This window comes from Cnephaeus nilssonii (assembly GCF_951640355.1).
Source record: "Cnephaeus nilssonii genome assembly, chromosome: 4".
Classification (NCBI taxonomy): Eukaryota; Metazoa; Chordata; class Mammalia; order Chiroptera; family Vespertilionidae; genus Cnephaeus; species Cnephaeus nilssonii.
This window is the reverse complement of record NC_137075.1, coordinates 74,390,062-74,404,795: the sequence shown is the minus strand read 5'-3', so window position 1 is coordinate 74,404,795 and position 14,734 is coordinate 74,390,062. Positions and strand designations below refer to the sequence as shown.

The 14,734-nt window shown below is 40.7% G+C and overlaps 1 pseudogene across 1 annotated transcript; it reads right to left on the bottom strand.

Annotated features, from left to right (window-relative positions):
* Positions 1–2,391: 2,391 nt before the first annotated feature.
* On the bottom strand, positions 2,392–2,708 carry LOC307098298 (large ribosomal subunit protein eL36-like; annotated as a pseudogene). The gene has a single exon. The product of its transcript is annotated as a large ribosomal subunit protein eL36-like (transcript).
* Positions 2,709–14,734: the final 12,026 nt, after the last annotated feature.

The following is a 14,734-nucleotide window of genomic DNA, read 5'->3' as shown; positions in this document are numbered from 1 at the left end:
TGGCAAATATATGTTTAAATATGCATAGCTTATTATTGTCAAAACCCCTAGCATCACATTATTGACACTATCTATCCTCTCTAATAAAATGGTAATATGCAAATTAACCATCACTCCGCTACATAAGCCATGCCCACCATCCAAGCCATGCCCACCAGCCAATCAGGGCGAGTATGCAAATTAACCCCATCCAAGATGGCTACAGCCACAGAGAGCAAGGTTTCCCAGGTAACAGAGGAAGCCAAGCTTTCCATAGCCGTTGCAGGCCTAAGCCTCCACTCAAGCTACAAAGTTTCCATAAAGAAGGTAAACAAATTCAAACAAATGGCGGCAGAATGGAGCTTGAGAGAGCAGGCCAGGGTTGCCGGCGGCAACAGGGGAAGCAAAGCTTTCCGCACACCCTGGTCGGGCTCACCCGCTTAAGGCTACAAAGTTTCAATTGTAGAAGGTGAATTAACTGCCACAGAAATGGCTGCCGCCCCGGAGGGATCAGCAGGCTTGGCTCCGCTCCAGGCTACAAAGTTTCAATTGTAGAAGGAAAATAAATTCCAGATACCAAGGCCTTCGCTTGGGTTGCCAGGGGACATGGCCGGCCTGCAAACCACCACAGGCCCCTCGCTCAGGCCGCCCCACGCCCCAAGGGAACCCCACCCTGATCCAGGACACCCTTCAGGGCAAACCAGCTGGCCCCCACCCGTGCACCAGTCCTCTATCCTATCTAATAAAAGAGTAATATACAGATTGATCATCACTGCAACACACAATATAGCTGCCCCCATGTGGTCAAAGATCCTGCCCCCATGTGGACACAAGATGGCCACCACAAGATGGCCAGCAGGGGAGGGCAGTTGGGAGGCACCCAGCCTGCAAGGGAGGGCAGTTGGAGGTGATCAACCCTGCAGGAGAGGGCAGTTAGGGGTGACCAGGCTGGCAGAGGAGGGAAGTTGGGGGAAAACAGGCTGGCAGGGGAGCAGTTAAGCATCAACCAGGCTGGCAGCGGAGTGGTTAGGGGGTGATCAGGCTGGCAGGCAGAAGCGGTTAGGGGCAATCAGGAAGGCAGGCAGGTGAGCAGTTAGGAGCCAGCAGTCCTGGATTGTGAGAGGGATGTCCGACTGCCCGTTTAGGCCCGATCCCACCAGGATCGGGCCTAAACGGGCAGTCGGACATCCCTCCAGGAGTCCAAGATTGGAGAGGGTACAGGCTGGGCTGAGGGACAACCCCCCGCCGTGCACGAATTTCATGCACTGGGCTTCTAGTATATATATAAAAGCCTAAGCAACTGAAATGCCAGAACGACCTGAATGACTGGTTGCTATGACACGCACTGACCACTAGGGGGCAGACGCTCAACGCAGGAGCTGCCCCCTGGTGGTCAGTGTGCTCCCACAGCAAACCTCCTGTGGCCGGCCAACCTCCCCTGGTCCCTCCCTGCACCAGCCAACCTCCTGCGGTCCCTCCCCCTGTCTGGCAGGCCCTGGTCAGCAGCCGGCAGCTGGCAGGAAGGCCCCAGCTGGCCCTGATTGCCAGCCAGGCCTAGGGACCCCACCCATGCATGAATTTCATGCACCAGGCCTCTAGTAAATAATAACAAGACAAGCCTCTTGATAAACACAAAATATCATGGAAAAACACTTGGATAAAAAGAACATTAGCAGTTCTTTTTTATCAAAGTGTTTTCATATTTATTATATCACTTTATTCTTGATTTTAAAATAATGACTTATTTTATCCCTCATATGTATTTGCATAATTAAAAATCTCTTTTAAAGATATCTTTCTACTGAAGAAAACCCAAACAGCCTATTCTACTAATTTTTTAAGAATTTAAATTGATTATCAAATGTTGTTTGTTATTCACTCCTGTTTTACAGTCTCTACTTTCCCTTGTTTTATTTTCTGGAAATACTGCTACCTCAGGAAAGCACTTATTCTCATGATCAGAATTATTTTATTTTTTCTTTCCTTTTCCAATTGAATAGGACCACTTAACATCTTTCTTGGTAACTATGGCATATTCTACTTTATATTAAACACCAAACTTAGTGTTTTATAACAAGATTTATTGTACTACTCAGATTATTTTTCATAGTTCCCTAATTTGTATTTTTCATTCAGAACATGGAGCAGAGATAATAAAGATTTAATAAGGAATCAATTTTAAAATCAATTGTGTCTGCTCTATAATAAAGACTGTATCTGTTCTAATTTCCTTGAAGACATCAGAAATGCTATATTCCATATTTTTATGTTTTATTACAACTGCTCCTTGGTTGAAACAGCTATAAGTGTGTGACGATATGTATTAAATAACTGTTAGTGTAAGCAAAATATGTTATTTTCTTTCTTTTTTTTTTTTTTCCTGAACAGGTTTTATTACACAGGGGATAGGGTTCAGCCCTTCTCGGCTGCTGCCTTCTTCATGGCTGCAAGGACATTGCTCAGCTCCTTTCTCTTCCTCTTGGCACAGATGTGTGTCCCCACCCTTTTCTTGATCAACTTCAGGGCCCTCTTGTCCTTAGAGACCTTGAATAGCGCATGGTGCTCCGCTCAGAGAGGGCAGAGCCACACACTTCTCGGATCATGTCCTGTACAAACTTGATGTACTTGGTGAAGCACCCACAGCGGCGGCTAGGCCTCAGCTTTCTCACATTCTTGGTCACCTTGTGGCCCTTGTTGAGGCCCAAAGACATGGGGTAGTGCTGAGCCATAGCTGCTGCTGCTCAATTGCTGCTGGGGGGAAGGTAAGCAAGCAAAGAATATTCTTAAGCCTTAGGCTCAGTGGATAGAGCATCAGCCTGCAGACTGAAGAGTCCCAGGTTCGATTCCGGTCAAGGGCATGTACCTTGGTTGCGGGCACATCGCATTAGGGGGTGTGCAGGAGGCAGCTGATTGATGTTTCTCTCTCATCGATGTTTCTAACTCTCTATCCCTCTCCCTTCCTCTTTATAAAAAATCAATAAAAACATATATTTAAAAATATTCTTAAGATACTATCAGATGAATTGTCATTAAATATCTGTATGAAACCAGAGACTTACCAAGATGATAACTTGTCTTATTTTTATGCTTCTTCATTTAATGTTTCCTTTGCCAAAACTAACATCTTGTTTATTTTTGTGATGTTTTTACAGAGGCAGATACTTTGGAGATTTTACTTCTCCAAAAATATTGGTTTTATAAACTCTTAGAACATGTGTTGTGTCTATTGGCTTATGACTGGACAAGTTATATGAATTTATAATCTCATCAGTATTATAATACCTATTGTTTAAGATTTGTGCATTTTGTATTCTATATCTTCAGTTGTCTGGTAATACTCAGAAACTAGATTACCTATTACTTTATTCCTAAAGTCAACTTGTGTGGGAATTATCCAGTTGTGAATTTTCATAGAAATTATTTGTGGCTAATGATTGCCTTTTGCTTCCATCGCTGCCATTGGTGCCCCATACATGTCTCATGATGGCTGTTATGGTCCATACTGAAGAATTGTGTGATTAACCATGATTGAAACACAGTCATTTTTGCCTGTTTCACATTTTTTAATTGGACTCTATGAATGAATTACTAACCACATGTGGATTACTAAATCTACTGTGACATAGCTATGCTCTTGACCCTTTCACACTATATTTTCTTAGCAAGTTGTGGGACTAAGCTATCAGGACACAATTTAAGAGATAGTAATAGTTGCGAGGTTAGTCATTACAGTACCATAAACTATTTAATGTCTTTATATGCTACAGTCACAGACAATATTTGAACTTAATCCAGTGCCATTTCCATCTTGTTCAAAGGAGAAAATAGCTCTCATGGGAATTCTTTTGACTGTCCACCTGCCATCGGCTATTAGTAGATTAGAACAAACATTGGGAAGTGGTGTGTCATCTAAGTGAACAATAGCACATTTTTTTGCCTTTCTAACATCAAGGGTATTTGAAGGTTGAATTCTGAAGAGAGTGTTTTATGAACATAAAAATAGACAGATACTTGACTGGAAGAAGTATCTTCCAACCACATAACTACAAATAAGATAGAAAGCCTAACATGACAGACCAGTTTGCTTTGCGTCTGCTTTTACAGTGTCCTGAGGGCCTCCCCCATGCATAGACATTTCCCGTTCAGAGAGGCCCTGCTGTAGAGATGCCCAAGATCACTTTGGAATTGTGAACAGTGGTCGGCAATCCTATCCTACTATCTGACATAGAAGAAAATCCACAGAAGGGAAATGATGAAAGAGGTGTTTTTCCTTTCCACAATTTTATATTCCATATAGTACGGAAAGATGCAGATTTCTTGATGCTGTTCCTGCTTTGATAAATAACAACATAATAGTAGTTAAATCATTTTATAGGTGATTTCTCTGGAATTTTTCACGCCCCCATTACATAATAGGGATTTGCAGAAATCATGCAACTGGCCTTTATTTCCCTTTCTATTAAAGGGGAAGGATAATGGGTGCATCTTTCTGATATAACAAGATGTTCTATACATTTTAAGAAATGAACCCTATGAGCAGACAGTTCTTTAATTTTTTAAAAAATATTTTATTGATTTTTTTACAGAGAAGAAGGGAGAGGGACAGAGAGTTAGAAACATCGATGAGAGAGAAACATCGATCCGCTGCCTCCTGCACACCTCCTACGGGGGATGTGCCCACAACCAAGGTACATGCCCATGACTGGAATCCTTTCAGTCCACAGGGCGACGCTCTATCCACTGAGCCAAACCAGTTACGGCAAGCAGTTCTTAAGATCCATAAGTATCTTATTATTCTTGACATCCATAAAACTAGGTGAAAGAAAATGCTTCCCCCCTCCCATTTAGTTCTTATTGAAGAAATCAATGATATTTTTAAAAAAGTTGACATACCATAAAAACTGGCAGGAGACACTCAAAAGAGTGGTCTGTGAGGATTAGTATTACAAGTAAACAGTAAATGGATAATTCAGTTTGGGTTGTCAAAGGGTTACATGAGATAAAAGTGCTAATTTTAGAGGCTGTGGCTAATTCCACAGGCCTCCAGAAAAAGGAAGCTGCACTTGGGTTTAGTTATTACAGAAGGAATTATTTTTAACAGTTGTGTCATGCCTCATTTTATAGTTCATTAAAAACGAGCTCAAGCTTCAAGTGGGTGAAGCCTGAGGAATAAAATCTCCATATGAATAAGCAGCCACACATGCACAGAAACCTGGGCTTTCAGTGACCAGAGCCCTGCCTTCTTGCCGCGGAGAGTTTTCCGGGGTCCAGGGGAGGAGATGCGGCCAAGCTTGAGCTGGACGCAGGTGCAGCCGCTCTTCCACCGAGAAGGAACGACGTCGGGAGTTCGCCAACCTTGGTGTGGCGTACCCCGCGGTGACTGCCAGTCGTTTGCAGGCTTTTGTCTCTTCTTTGTGTACTGCTTGACTCAGCTTGAGCCAAAAGAATCAGCGGCTAACGCTGGCGCCTACCTTTCTGTAGAGAGAGTAACGTTTGATGTTTCTGGACATTTTTGTAGCACGTAACTCCTACCCCGAGCTCCTGCTGCCTTAGCAGCACTTCTCACATGAAAGTACAAGACTCAGAAAAAAGGGTACCTTCCACGCACTGTACTCCCATTGAGGAGGCAAGCAGACAGTGTTTTCTGACAGCTGGCCGTCCATCTGGTGTTTGATGTGGGGCAGAAAAGCACGGTGGGGTAATAAGGGAGACGGATGTTTCTCTAGGTGACAACCCAGCGCTCCTGAGGGCAGGCTCCCTTGGGCTCCCTGCCCTTCTGCCCTGCAGGCTGCCTCTCCCCACAGGATGGCAGAGCGGTCTTAGTGTGGTGCAGCTAAGCTCTCTCTCTGTACTTACCTGGCTTTTTATTGATTTGCAATTTCTTGATCACAACAAACATTTCAATCACTTTGTTATCCTGTTGTTAGGCTGTTATGCTGAATGCATTGGAAAAGTTTTGTGTTGGTTTTTTTTTTCTTAACAACTCCCAATCTTTTTCTATTTTTATTTGTGCCTGAAACTCTACTTTATTTTTATTCATTTGTGAACATTTTCTAGCTTCTCTGTTCCAGAAAACTAGGAGGAATATGTATGCTAGACAAAAAGTGATCACCTGGCAAACTGTTGGGCCAAAGATAGTATTTTAAAACTTTGATAATCTTCAATTTGTTATGTTTGAAATTTATAAATAGTTCAAATATCAGCATAACATTGGTATATTGTACAAAACCAGTTTATGAACTGTTCAGACAGAAATCTTCTCAAACAACTACATTTTAAAAAATTGTTCTTGGTGTCTACAAACATATTTTGCACTTTTGACAGACTATTGTTGCTTTACAAGTAATAAAATGTGAATAAGCATGAATTATTCAACTGTTAGAATTGTCTGAATTCTCTGATTACTGTGAAAATGACTACTTTTAAAACAACGTGAACACCAAACTTACAAAAAATCAATCATGTATACACTTTAAACATAAAAAATATTTTAAATTTCATTTTCAGTCTTAGCCTGTGATCTGAAGATAAGTGTTACTTAGAATTGATTAAAGAGAAGCACCCAGAGGCTGTGGCTTGAAAAAGAACAACTCCTCTGAGCTGTGATTATTCGGAAATTTATTCCAGGAGGAAGGAGAGGGGCAGCGCAGGAGCAGCTCAGCATCTTTGGGATGGATGAGCATTTTGCTGCAAAGATGACGCCAGCCTTCTTTCTCTGTTTCCTTCTATTCCTCCTCACATTCTTTGCCCATCGGCAGTGAGAGCACGCCATCAGTATTAGCCACGGCCTGGCATCTAGTCTCAGAAATCCTTTCGTTCATGAGATGGGAGAAAACAGTCCAGAAATAGCCAAACTCAGCCAGGCCCATTACTCCCCCACCTCCTATATTGAAAACCCAAGTGTTTTTATCCTTTCCCAGTAGATAGAAGGAAACAATGGATTGGATATTCTTGCTGATTGTGAGGCCAAATCAGCTGGATGTTGGGGGATAGCTGAAATGAAAATCTCCTGTTTGCTATCAACATGGGAAAATGACTGACAGAATTTAAGGTTTCCAATAAGTGAATTGAGGATACTTCTTGGGTGTCAGGACATGCTGCTTGCTTTATTTAAAATGGAAAAAAAAAATCTTGTTTTAGGAGGCACAGTTTTGAGAGGCCTAATGAGGCATCTATAATATGCAAGTAAGTAGTTTGAAAGGTAAATCGAGGAAAGGCATGCAGTGATTCCTGTTCCCAGTGCTCTGGTCAGAAAGCCTGTGTTGTCTGCATCTACTAAGCAGTTCACTAGTTTGTCCCATCATCCAATAAAAGCTGAAAGATAAAGAAGCAAAATCAAAACAAAACAAAACAAAAGCTGAAAACAAAACAAAAGTCCAAGAAAGCAGAAAACTTACCACCACCAGAGTTGTTTTTCTTCACATTTTGCATTCTCTCCTTAAACTGCCTTGGTCTTTTATTTACTTTTCCGAATCCTCAGGTAGTTGCTTTTAATCCTTTGTCCAGAATTTTTATTTATATTCAGTGGGAGAGATCAAGTTAAACATATAGTGTGATTATATGTATATGTAAAAACATATGATTATATATAATACTTTTTTTTTTAAAGACCAGAAGGTCAAAATTATTATCTTGGCTCTTTTGGACTGGTGAGATTATGTGTTTTCCCTCTGTTTTCTATTTTCTAAATGTTTCATAGCACACCTTCCTCAACCCTTCAGATTTAATCATTTTCTTCTGAATCTTTGGTTAGCTGAGTCTTTTCTAAAGGATCATGTTGTTTACAACCATTAAAAACCATTAAACTCTGTACCAGCTAGATTGCTTTCAGCTGCAAGAAACAGAAATTACCAACTCTGTGGCTTAAATAATAATGAAATATATTTCCTCACATAATGAAAAATCCACAGGAAGGTAGCTGCAGGGTTGGTTGACTCTGCAGCTCTATCTTATCACCTGCCATCCTGATGTTCTGCTGTGGCCTCCGGCTGGTTTCCTTCATGGTTGCACAATGGCTATGGCAGCTCCAGGAATCACTTCTAGACACAACATGGAGAGCTTAAAATGAGCCTTCTCTTTCTTTGAATTACTTAGTATTTGGTTTGATTGTAAATGACAGAAACTCAAAATAAGAGTAGCTTAAGTGTGGTATATTTTTTGTTCTTCCATACATGTTCTTCATTCCCAAGGTCATTCATGATCTCACGTGGTTATTTCACCTCCAGCTATCACATCCACATTCCACAGAGCAGAATAAAGAAAAGGAGAAAGAGAAGGTAAAGGGCACTTGTCAGTTATCCAAGGAGGAAGACTCCCAGGAGTTGATACCCTGCATGTCTGCTTTTCTCCTATTGGTCAGAAGTTATCAGGCCTAAATGGGCTAAAAAAGAGGCTGAGAAATGTATTCTTTATTCTGGATTATCCATGTACACAGGTGAACTTTCTACTACTATGGACTAAGTGGAGCATAGTGGGAAGCAACAAGCGGTCACTGCCACATGCTTGTTCCTCTCAACAAACTTTCTCAGAAGCCACCAACAGATTTTCCTTTATGTTTTATTGGCCAGAAGAGTATTGCATGCTCATGCCTGAGCCAAAATCCTGGCAAAGGAATGGTACCCCCATAATTAGCTTATGTCAGTTAAGATTCACCATCTAGGCTTGGGGTTAGGGCCATCCTTCGAGGAAAAAGGCAGATGGCAAATAGATACCTGAGAAAAGTCAGAATTCTTAGGGAGGAGGCCGGGGTATAGGAAAAGGAGGGCCCAGAGTGGAATTGGTAGGTATACTCTCTATATGGAGTGCAATAGTGTCCATGTCCCTGGTTTCATTTTAGGTGCTATTGAAATGTTTATCTGTTATAGCTCCTGTCACTGTCCCCATTTCTTCACTGCTGCTTATGTTGAGGATGAGAGAAAGGAGTGGAACAAAGCCCAATAAAATTCAGTTATGCTAGTGGCTCCCCCAATATGTATACTCTCCTTTAACCTAAGAGTGAATTTTAGTTAAGTTCTGAATGTTGAAGTTATATTTAGTCAGAAATACAGATCAGCATCTCTGGAAAAAAAAATGTGTTCCTATCTTTGGTCGACTGGGAGGATCCCTAAAGAGAATAAAACAGAGCATATAAATTGGCATTTAGAATTTAAGACGTTTTGTTAGTCACCTCCACTCTCAAACATTTTGGGGAGGAAAGAAGCCAACATATAAAAAAGGATGAAAAAATTAGATGGAAGAAAATGGTGATGAATGAAATAGGCGAAAGAGAAACACAGGGCATGTATGTGAGAGGGAGGGAAGAAGCTGTGTGATTTTTTTTCACTGTTATGTTGCTATGGTAATGAAGCAAAATTAGGCTGATATTACTCTGTTGGTTTTGTTTTGAATGAGGATCCAAATACGTGCAAGCAATGATAAATATAACTGCCAGAAAGATGGTGCATTCCATCTGTACAACCCATATATTCTCTTCTTGTAGTCAAACTACCAAAAGAAAATCAGGTTATTAAAAAATTAAATCAGATAAGATTGAAATGTGCATGCAGCCTGGTCATTCAGGTAGATCACTCTCTTTCCTGGACAGCTCATACAGTCTATTTCCAGTTTTGTTACCATATGAAGTTTACTTTCTAAACACACTTTCCAGATTACCTTGATCGGAATTGTGGGGATTCCTAATCGTGGTTGGTGTAAGTCACAGGTGTTTACAAAGTCTTGGTAAACTTACTTCCTCAGATGATTGTTCATGTTCACTATATGTAGATATCACTAGTTTAACTCTAGGAGTTACTGAACAACCGTATTTTTCGTTATCACCATATTCATCAATGATCTCTGTTGGATAGGGCATTTTAGCAGAGAGAATTAAAAGGTTTCAGTGTATTTGTTAAAATACAGAATAGAAATTTAACTTGAAATTATTATTTGTTTGATAAATATTTATTGAATACTTAGTGGAAAAAAAGAAGTGGAGTAACTCATCAAGTCCAAGAACTATAGATTTCCTTAACAGTATAGAAGAGCATTTTAAAATTGTGGTAACCTTCACTGGCATCTCCTGATTTTTAAGGGGAGAGGAGAGGCTTTGGATCAAGAACTCAACCCTGGGCCACTGTAAAACTACTTGCTTTGGGACTGTGCAGAGGTGGTTGTGGGCAAGTCAGCTGAGCATCACCTGAACTGAGACATGTCAGGAAGATGTGAATATTCAGGTCTCAGACCAAGGAATCACTCAGGAGGGCCATGGCCCACCCTAGGGCTGGTCAGTATCATCTGTGAGTTTCTTGTGATCCTGCACAGACCCACAATCAGACCAAATATGTGACCCTTGTGGTCCAGACTGGATAGGGAAGGAAGTAAAGTTGGGAGGAGTCTGCAAACTGGAGTCCTGGATGAAGGTGAAGATTAGGTTAAGTGTGTGTATGCGATTGAGAGTGGTGGAGATAAATGTATGGTGAGAGAAGGCTGTGATGGGAGAATGGAGTTTCTGAGGTAGAGGAATTCCAGAAGGATACATTTTCAGGATGTGCTCATGAGAATGAGTTCTTGTTCAGAAGATAATGGATGAAGGGGTGCTAAGGACATTTGTGACTTTGCATAGCACTGTTACATCCTTTGGGACATAATCCTCCCATGAAATGATCCTAGAGGGGCTGGCAATCAATGCAAGACAACCCTCTTGGCCACAGAGTTGGGCATATCATCCAAGCCAATAGGAATTCTTCCACAGGATTTTTCAAGACTTTGTTAGGGTGGCAGAGGGAAGAGGCGGGTTCCTCTCTTGGGCACAGAACAGTGAGTTTGTGATCCTGGGACATTGCTTCTGTTCACTCCCAAATCTGTGTCTCTGCCTCTAATCTCTCCTTTAGCTTCTAGAATCCCTTTAGACAGTTCCATCTGAATGTCTCATTAACCCACAGCCCAGACAGAATTCTTTTTTCCCAACCCAAATTGATCTCCATCCTTTGATGTTGTCTGTGGCATCAGCCATCTACACTAGAACATCATACTTAACATCTCCCTCTTCCTCACCCTGAAACCCAATCAATCACTAAAACCTTGATTCAACTTTATGAATATTTACAAATTTCTTCCCTTCTCTCTATTTTTACTGCTATGGCCTTGGTACAGATCTTTATCACAAGCTCTTCACTGGTCTTGCCACCAGTCTTAAAAATCTCCAAGCTGTTTCTTCCTGTTCCCACCCGCCTTCACCCTGAATAGAATGAGCTTTTTCCTTCAGCACTTCAGGATTTGCTCCTGCACTCTCCTGCACTCTCCGCAGTCTTTTCTCTGGCCACAGCCCTGCTTACCAGCCACTCTGAACAGCTTACGGTTGCCTGAACCATCCATGTGTTTTTCCCTGCTCTAGACTTTAGCTCAAAAGCTGCTTACTTTGCCTCAAATACACTTTTTTCTTTCTTCGAGAGCTAACTCCTGTTCATACTTTAAGATGGGACTTGAGTGTTGCCCCTCCGGGCATCCTTTGGTGACATTTTCACCATTGCCTCCCTGGTTGAGATCCTCCTGACATGCTCTCTCAGCACTGTGGCAGATGTTAGATGAGGACTCGCTGCCCTGTGTTGTGAAAACAAATCTGTGTGTCTCTCTTCCCCACTAAGCTGCAACTCTTTGAGGGAAAAGCTTGAGTTTTATTCAAGTCTGTATCCCATTTCTTGGCTGGGAGTCTGACACATAGCAGACCTTTCATAAATACCTATGGATGAATAAATAAATGAATGAGTGAATCCTGGGAAAACGCATTGCTAGCTTTTTAGTTCTCTGATTCTGCGAACCCATTCTCTTTTTGAGCAATGATGGTTCTATGGAGCACTCCTAAATCACGTCTTGTCTGAACACTGTATCTTCCTTAACATTTATTTTGCCATCGAACTGGGAAAATAGTCCAATGTCTTCATTTTTGCAGATGAAGAAACTAAGGCACGGAAAGGAGCAATGCCCTCGAAGGCGCACAGCTGGGCCAAGCTGAGAGGCGCCTGGGCCCTGTGTCCTGGACCCAGTACTTTCTTCCCAACAACTAAGCTGACCGACTAGAGCAACTGAAATTTCAAATACTTTGGATCTTGTTTCTTTGAGGAATGTGTTCAGTGCTTCTAGCCTCAGGAAAGGAACACTCCCACCTGCAGACGACTCTCAGTAGATATTTTGCTCCTGTCTAAAAGAATTTTAGTCCCTATTTCAGGCCAGGAAGTTACATGGAGTTCCTTACAATTTGGCTGCTCCTGACCTCCTCCACACACTTCAGAAACTCCGAGGAAGGAAATTCAGCTTCTCCTCTTCTCTGTCTGGGAGCCCGAACGTGGGCGCTGAGATAGGACTGACTTGGTTGGGTAATGCACCTCCCTCCCTGCTAGGTTTTTAGAAAAACCATTCACAAGTAAGTCACGAAACAAAAGCATTTGGTGCTGGAGGTGGTGGGATGGGTGTTCAGAAAGTAAAGGGCAAAGCTGAGAGATGTTTCCATGATCATTTTTCATAATAATTTAGGCTCCTTTTTCAAGCCAAATCTGGTTTCAGTGCTTGCTTCAATTTCCTTCTTTCTTCCCTTCTCTGTCTCTGCCCCATCTGCTAAAATGATCTCTCCTGATTTTTCTCCAGTTTAGTTCTCTGATCACTGTACTTACTGCTTGTGGAATTTACACACGTTTAGCAAGTCAGCTTGACTGAGGTTTTCTTCAATTATATGACATAACAGTTTAAATATTTGATTCATTTGAATTGCTGGATTCAAAATACTGTTGGGCTTTTTACATTAATTTTTAAATGAAGATGTTTTATAGATGGTTAGTCTGTCAAATTATTGCCTTTTATAATTTCTACGATGTTTCATGTTTCTTCTTGCAAGTGATTGTTTTGGATATTTGCTCTACCCCCCAAAAAAGAAAATCGACAGAAAAAGCCATAAGCCTGAACACTAAGTGGCAAACTGATGATGAACTTTCCAATTAGCAAGGCTTTTATAGGTTCCACTTTGACTCATAGATTGCATGCTTTGTGTGTGTGTGTGTGTGCGCGCGCGCGCGCGCGCGCACGTGCACATATATGTACTCATCCGTACGTATTTGTATACAAATGTATAAGTTTAGCCACCATGCATGCTTGTTGGGGTGTCATATCAAAGCACCCTCAGAAACATTCTCGACTAATGACAGGAACAACTTCGAGCTCTGAGGAAATTCCTAGGAAGCTTTTTTGTGTCAAGTATTTATCACAGAATTTTAGCTTTTTTAAAAAGAGGACACTTTAAATGTTTCCTAATGAAACCTTTGAAATATTTGAAACAATATCCTGTCCACTTATAGTTGAGAAATAATAAAAATTCTAGGTAATGAACCTGAGCTTTATGATTACACAATGGAGAAGAAATGATTCTGAACTTGAATTCCACGGCGGCTTTGCCTGCCAGGTGGAGCCTGAGCATCCTCACAGATTGCCGTCCCCCTGCCCATCCTTCCCTGCAGCCTCCGGGAAAGCCTCCCAAGCAGCCGCCAGCTTCCGGTAGGGGTTGCTGTTGTGTAATACAAGGCCCATTGTTCTCACTAGAATTTGGTTATCGTTTCAGATCATTTCCAACCTTTGCCCTTTCCCAGGATTTAATCTGTTTAAATTGATATTGGTTATTTGCTCTTGAGTTTACTGTGAATTTAATCTTACGTTACTGTTTAATACATTAAAGTACTATTTTGCTTGCTGCCGCTGCACTGATTAGCATTAATTTTCCCCAGAATGTGTTCAGAATATCAGTGAGTTTGTTTTGGAGAATGAATGATAATTTCATTGTTTTAAAAACAGTAAAATATTTAATTACTTTATTAAAATGCATGAAGTGAATTTTGATGAGATCAGTTCTGAAATCAAACTAAGACTTTCAGAGGAACTAAAACACTGGCTTTAATATACAAATTTTGCCTTTAAAATTTTATTTTTCTGCTGGTAGAGATGCATTATATTTGCATTTTTGAGCCTGAATAATTCTAATTCCATTTTTATTGTACAAACCCAAGAGGAACATTTACTTTGTTTTCACTGATTAGTTATACAATCATTCTTTTCAGATACTGCATGGACCATGAACCATAATATTATATTCCTTGCTAATACATTTTGGCAAAAGTATTTACATGAAAACACAATACATAAATGTAATGACTTTCTCAAATGAGTACATTGTTGCCATGAAGCAATCACCTTTATTTTAATACAAGTAAAATTCATTAAAATTTTCTCAATTAGCAAAGCGACTTTTCCAAATGAACTAGTGAAGGAAAAACATTGTCTGTTTTATCCTAACCCAGCTGATTTGCTTTTATTACCAGATGCCTATTTGTGGAAGAGAAAAAAAAGAAAAGAAAAGTGTTTAATTTTAATAAACTTGATGCAATGCTGACTCCTAGGGGATTAGGTATGGTTCTGATATACTTAGTTTCTTTTTGGTTGGTTTCAAAGTAAAAGTTAGATTTGAAAGCAAAATCCTTTGAAGCAAAGATACTACCTTCAAGACTCTCTCATGTTGAAAGGAGGAACTTGGAGACCCAAATGAATAAATCCTTTGAATTGCAAAACTTACTTTTAACAAAAAAATATTTTATTTTTCCCTTTCACTAAAATGCTTAAATCCCATCATAAGTCTAATAACCAGATTCTGACATTTGACATAGACAGTTGAGTCGAGCCTTGTATCTGTAAGTATAAATGTAGCTTTTAGGGGGAAAATACAATCACCTTTGAATTCACA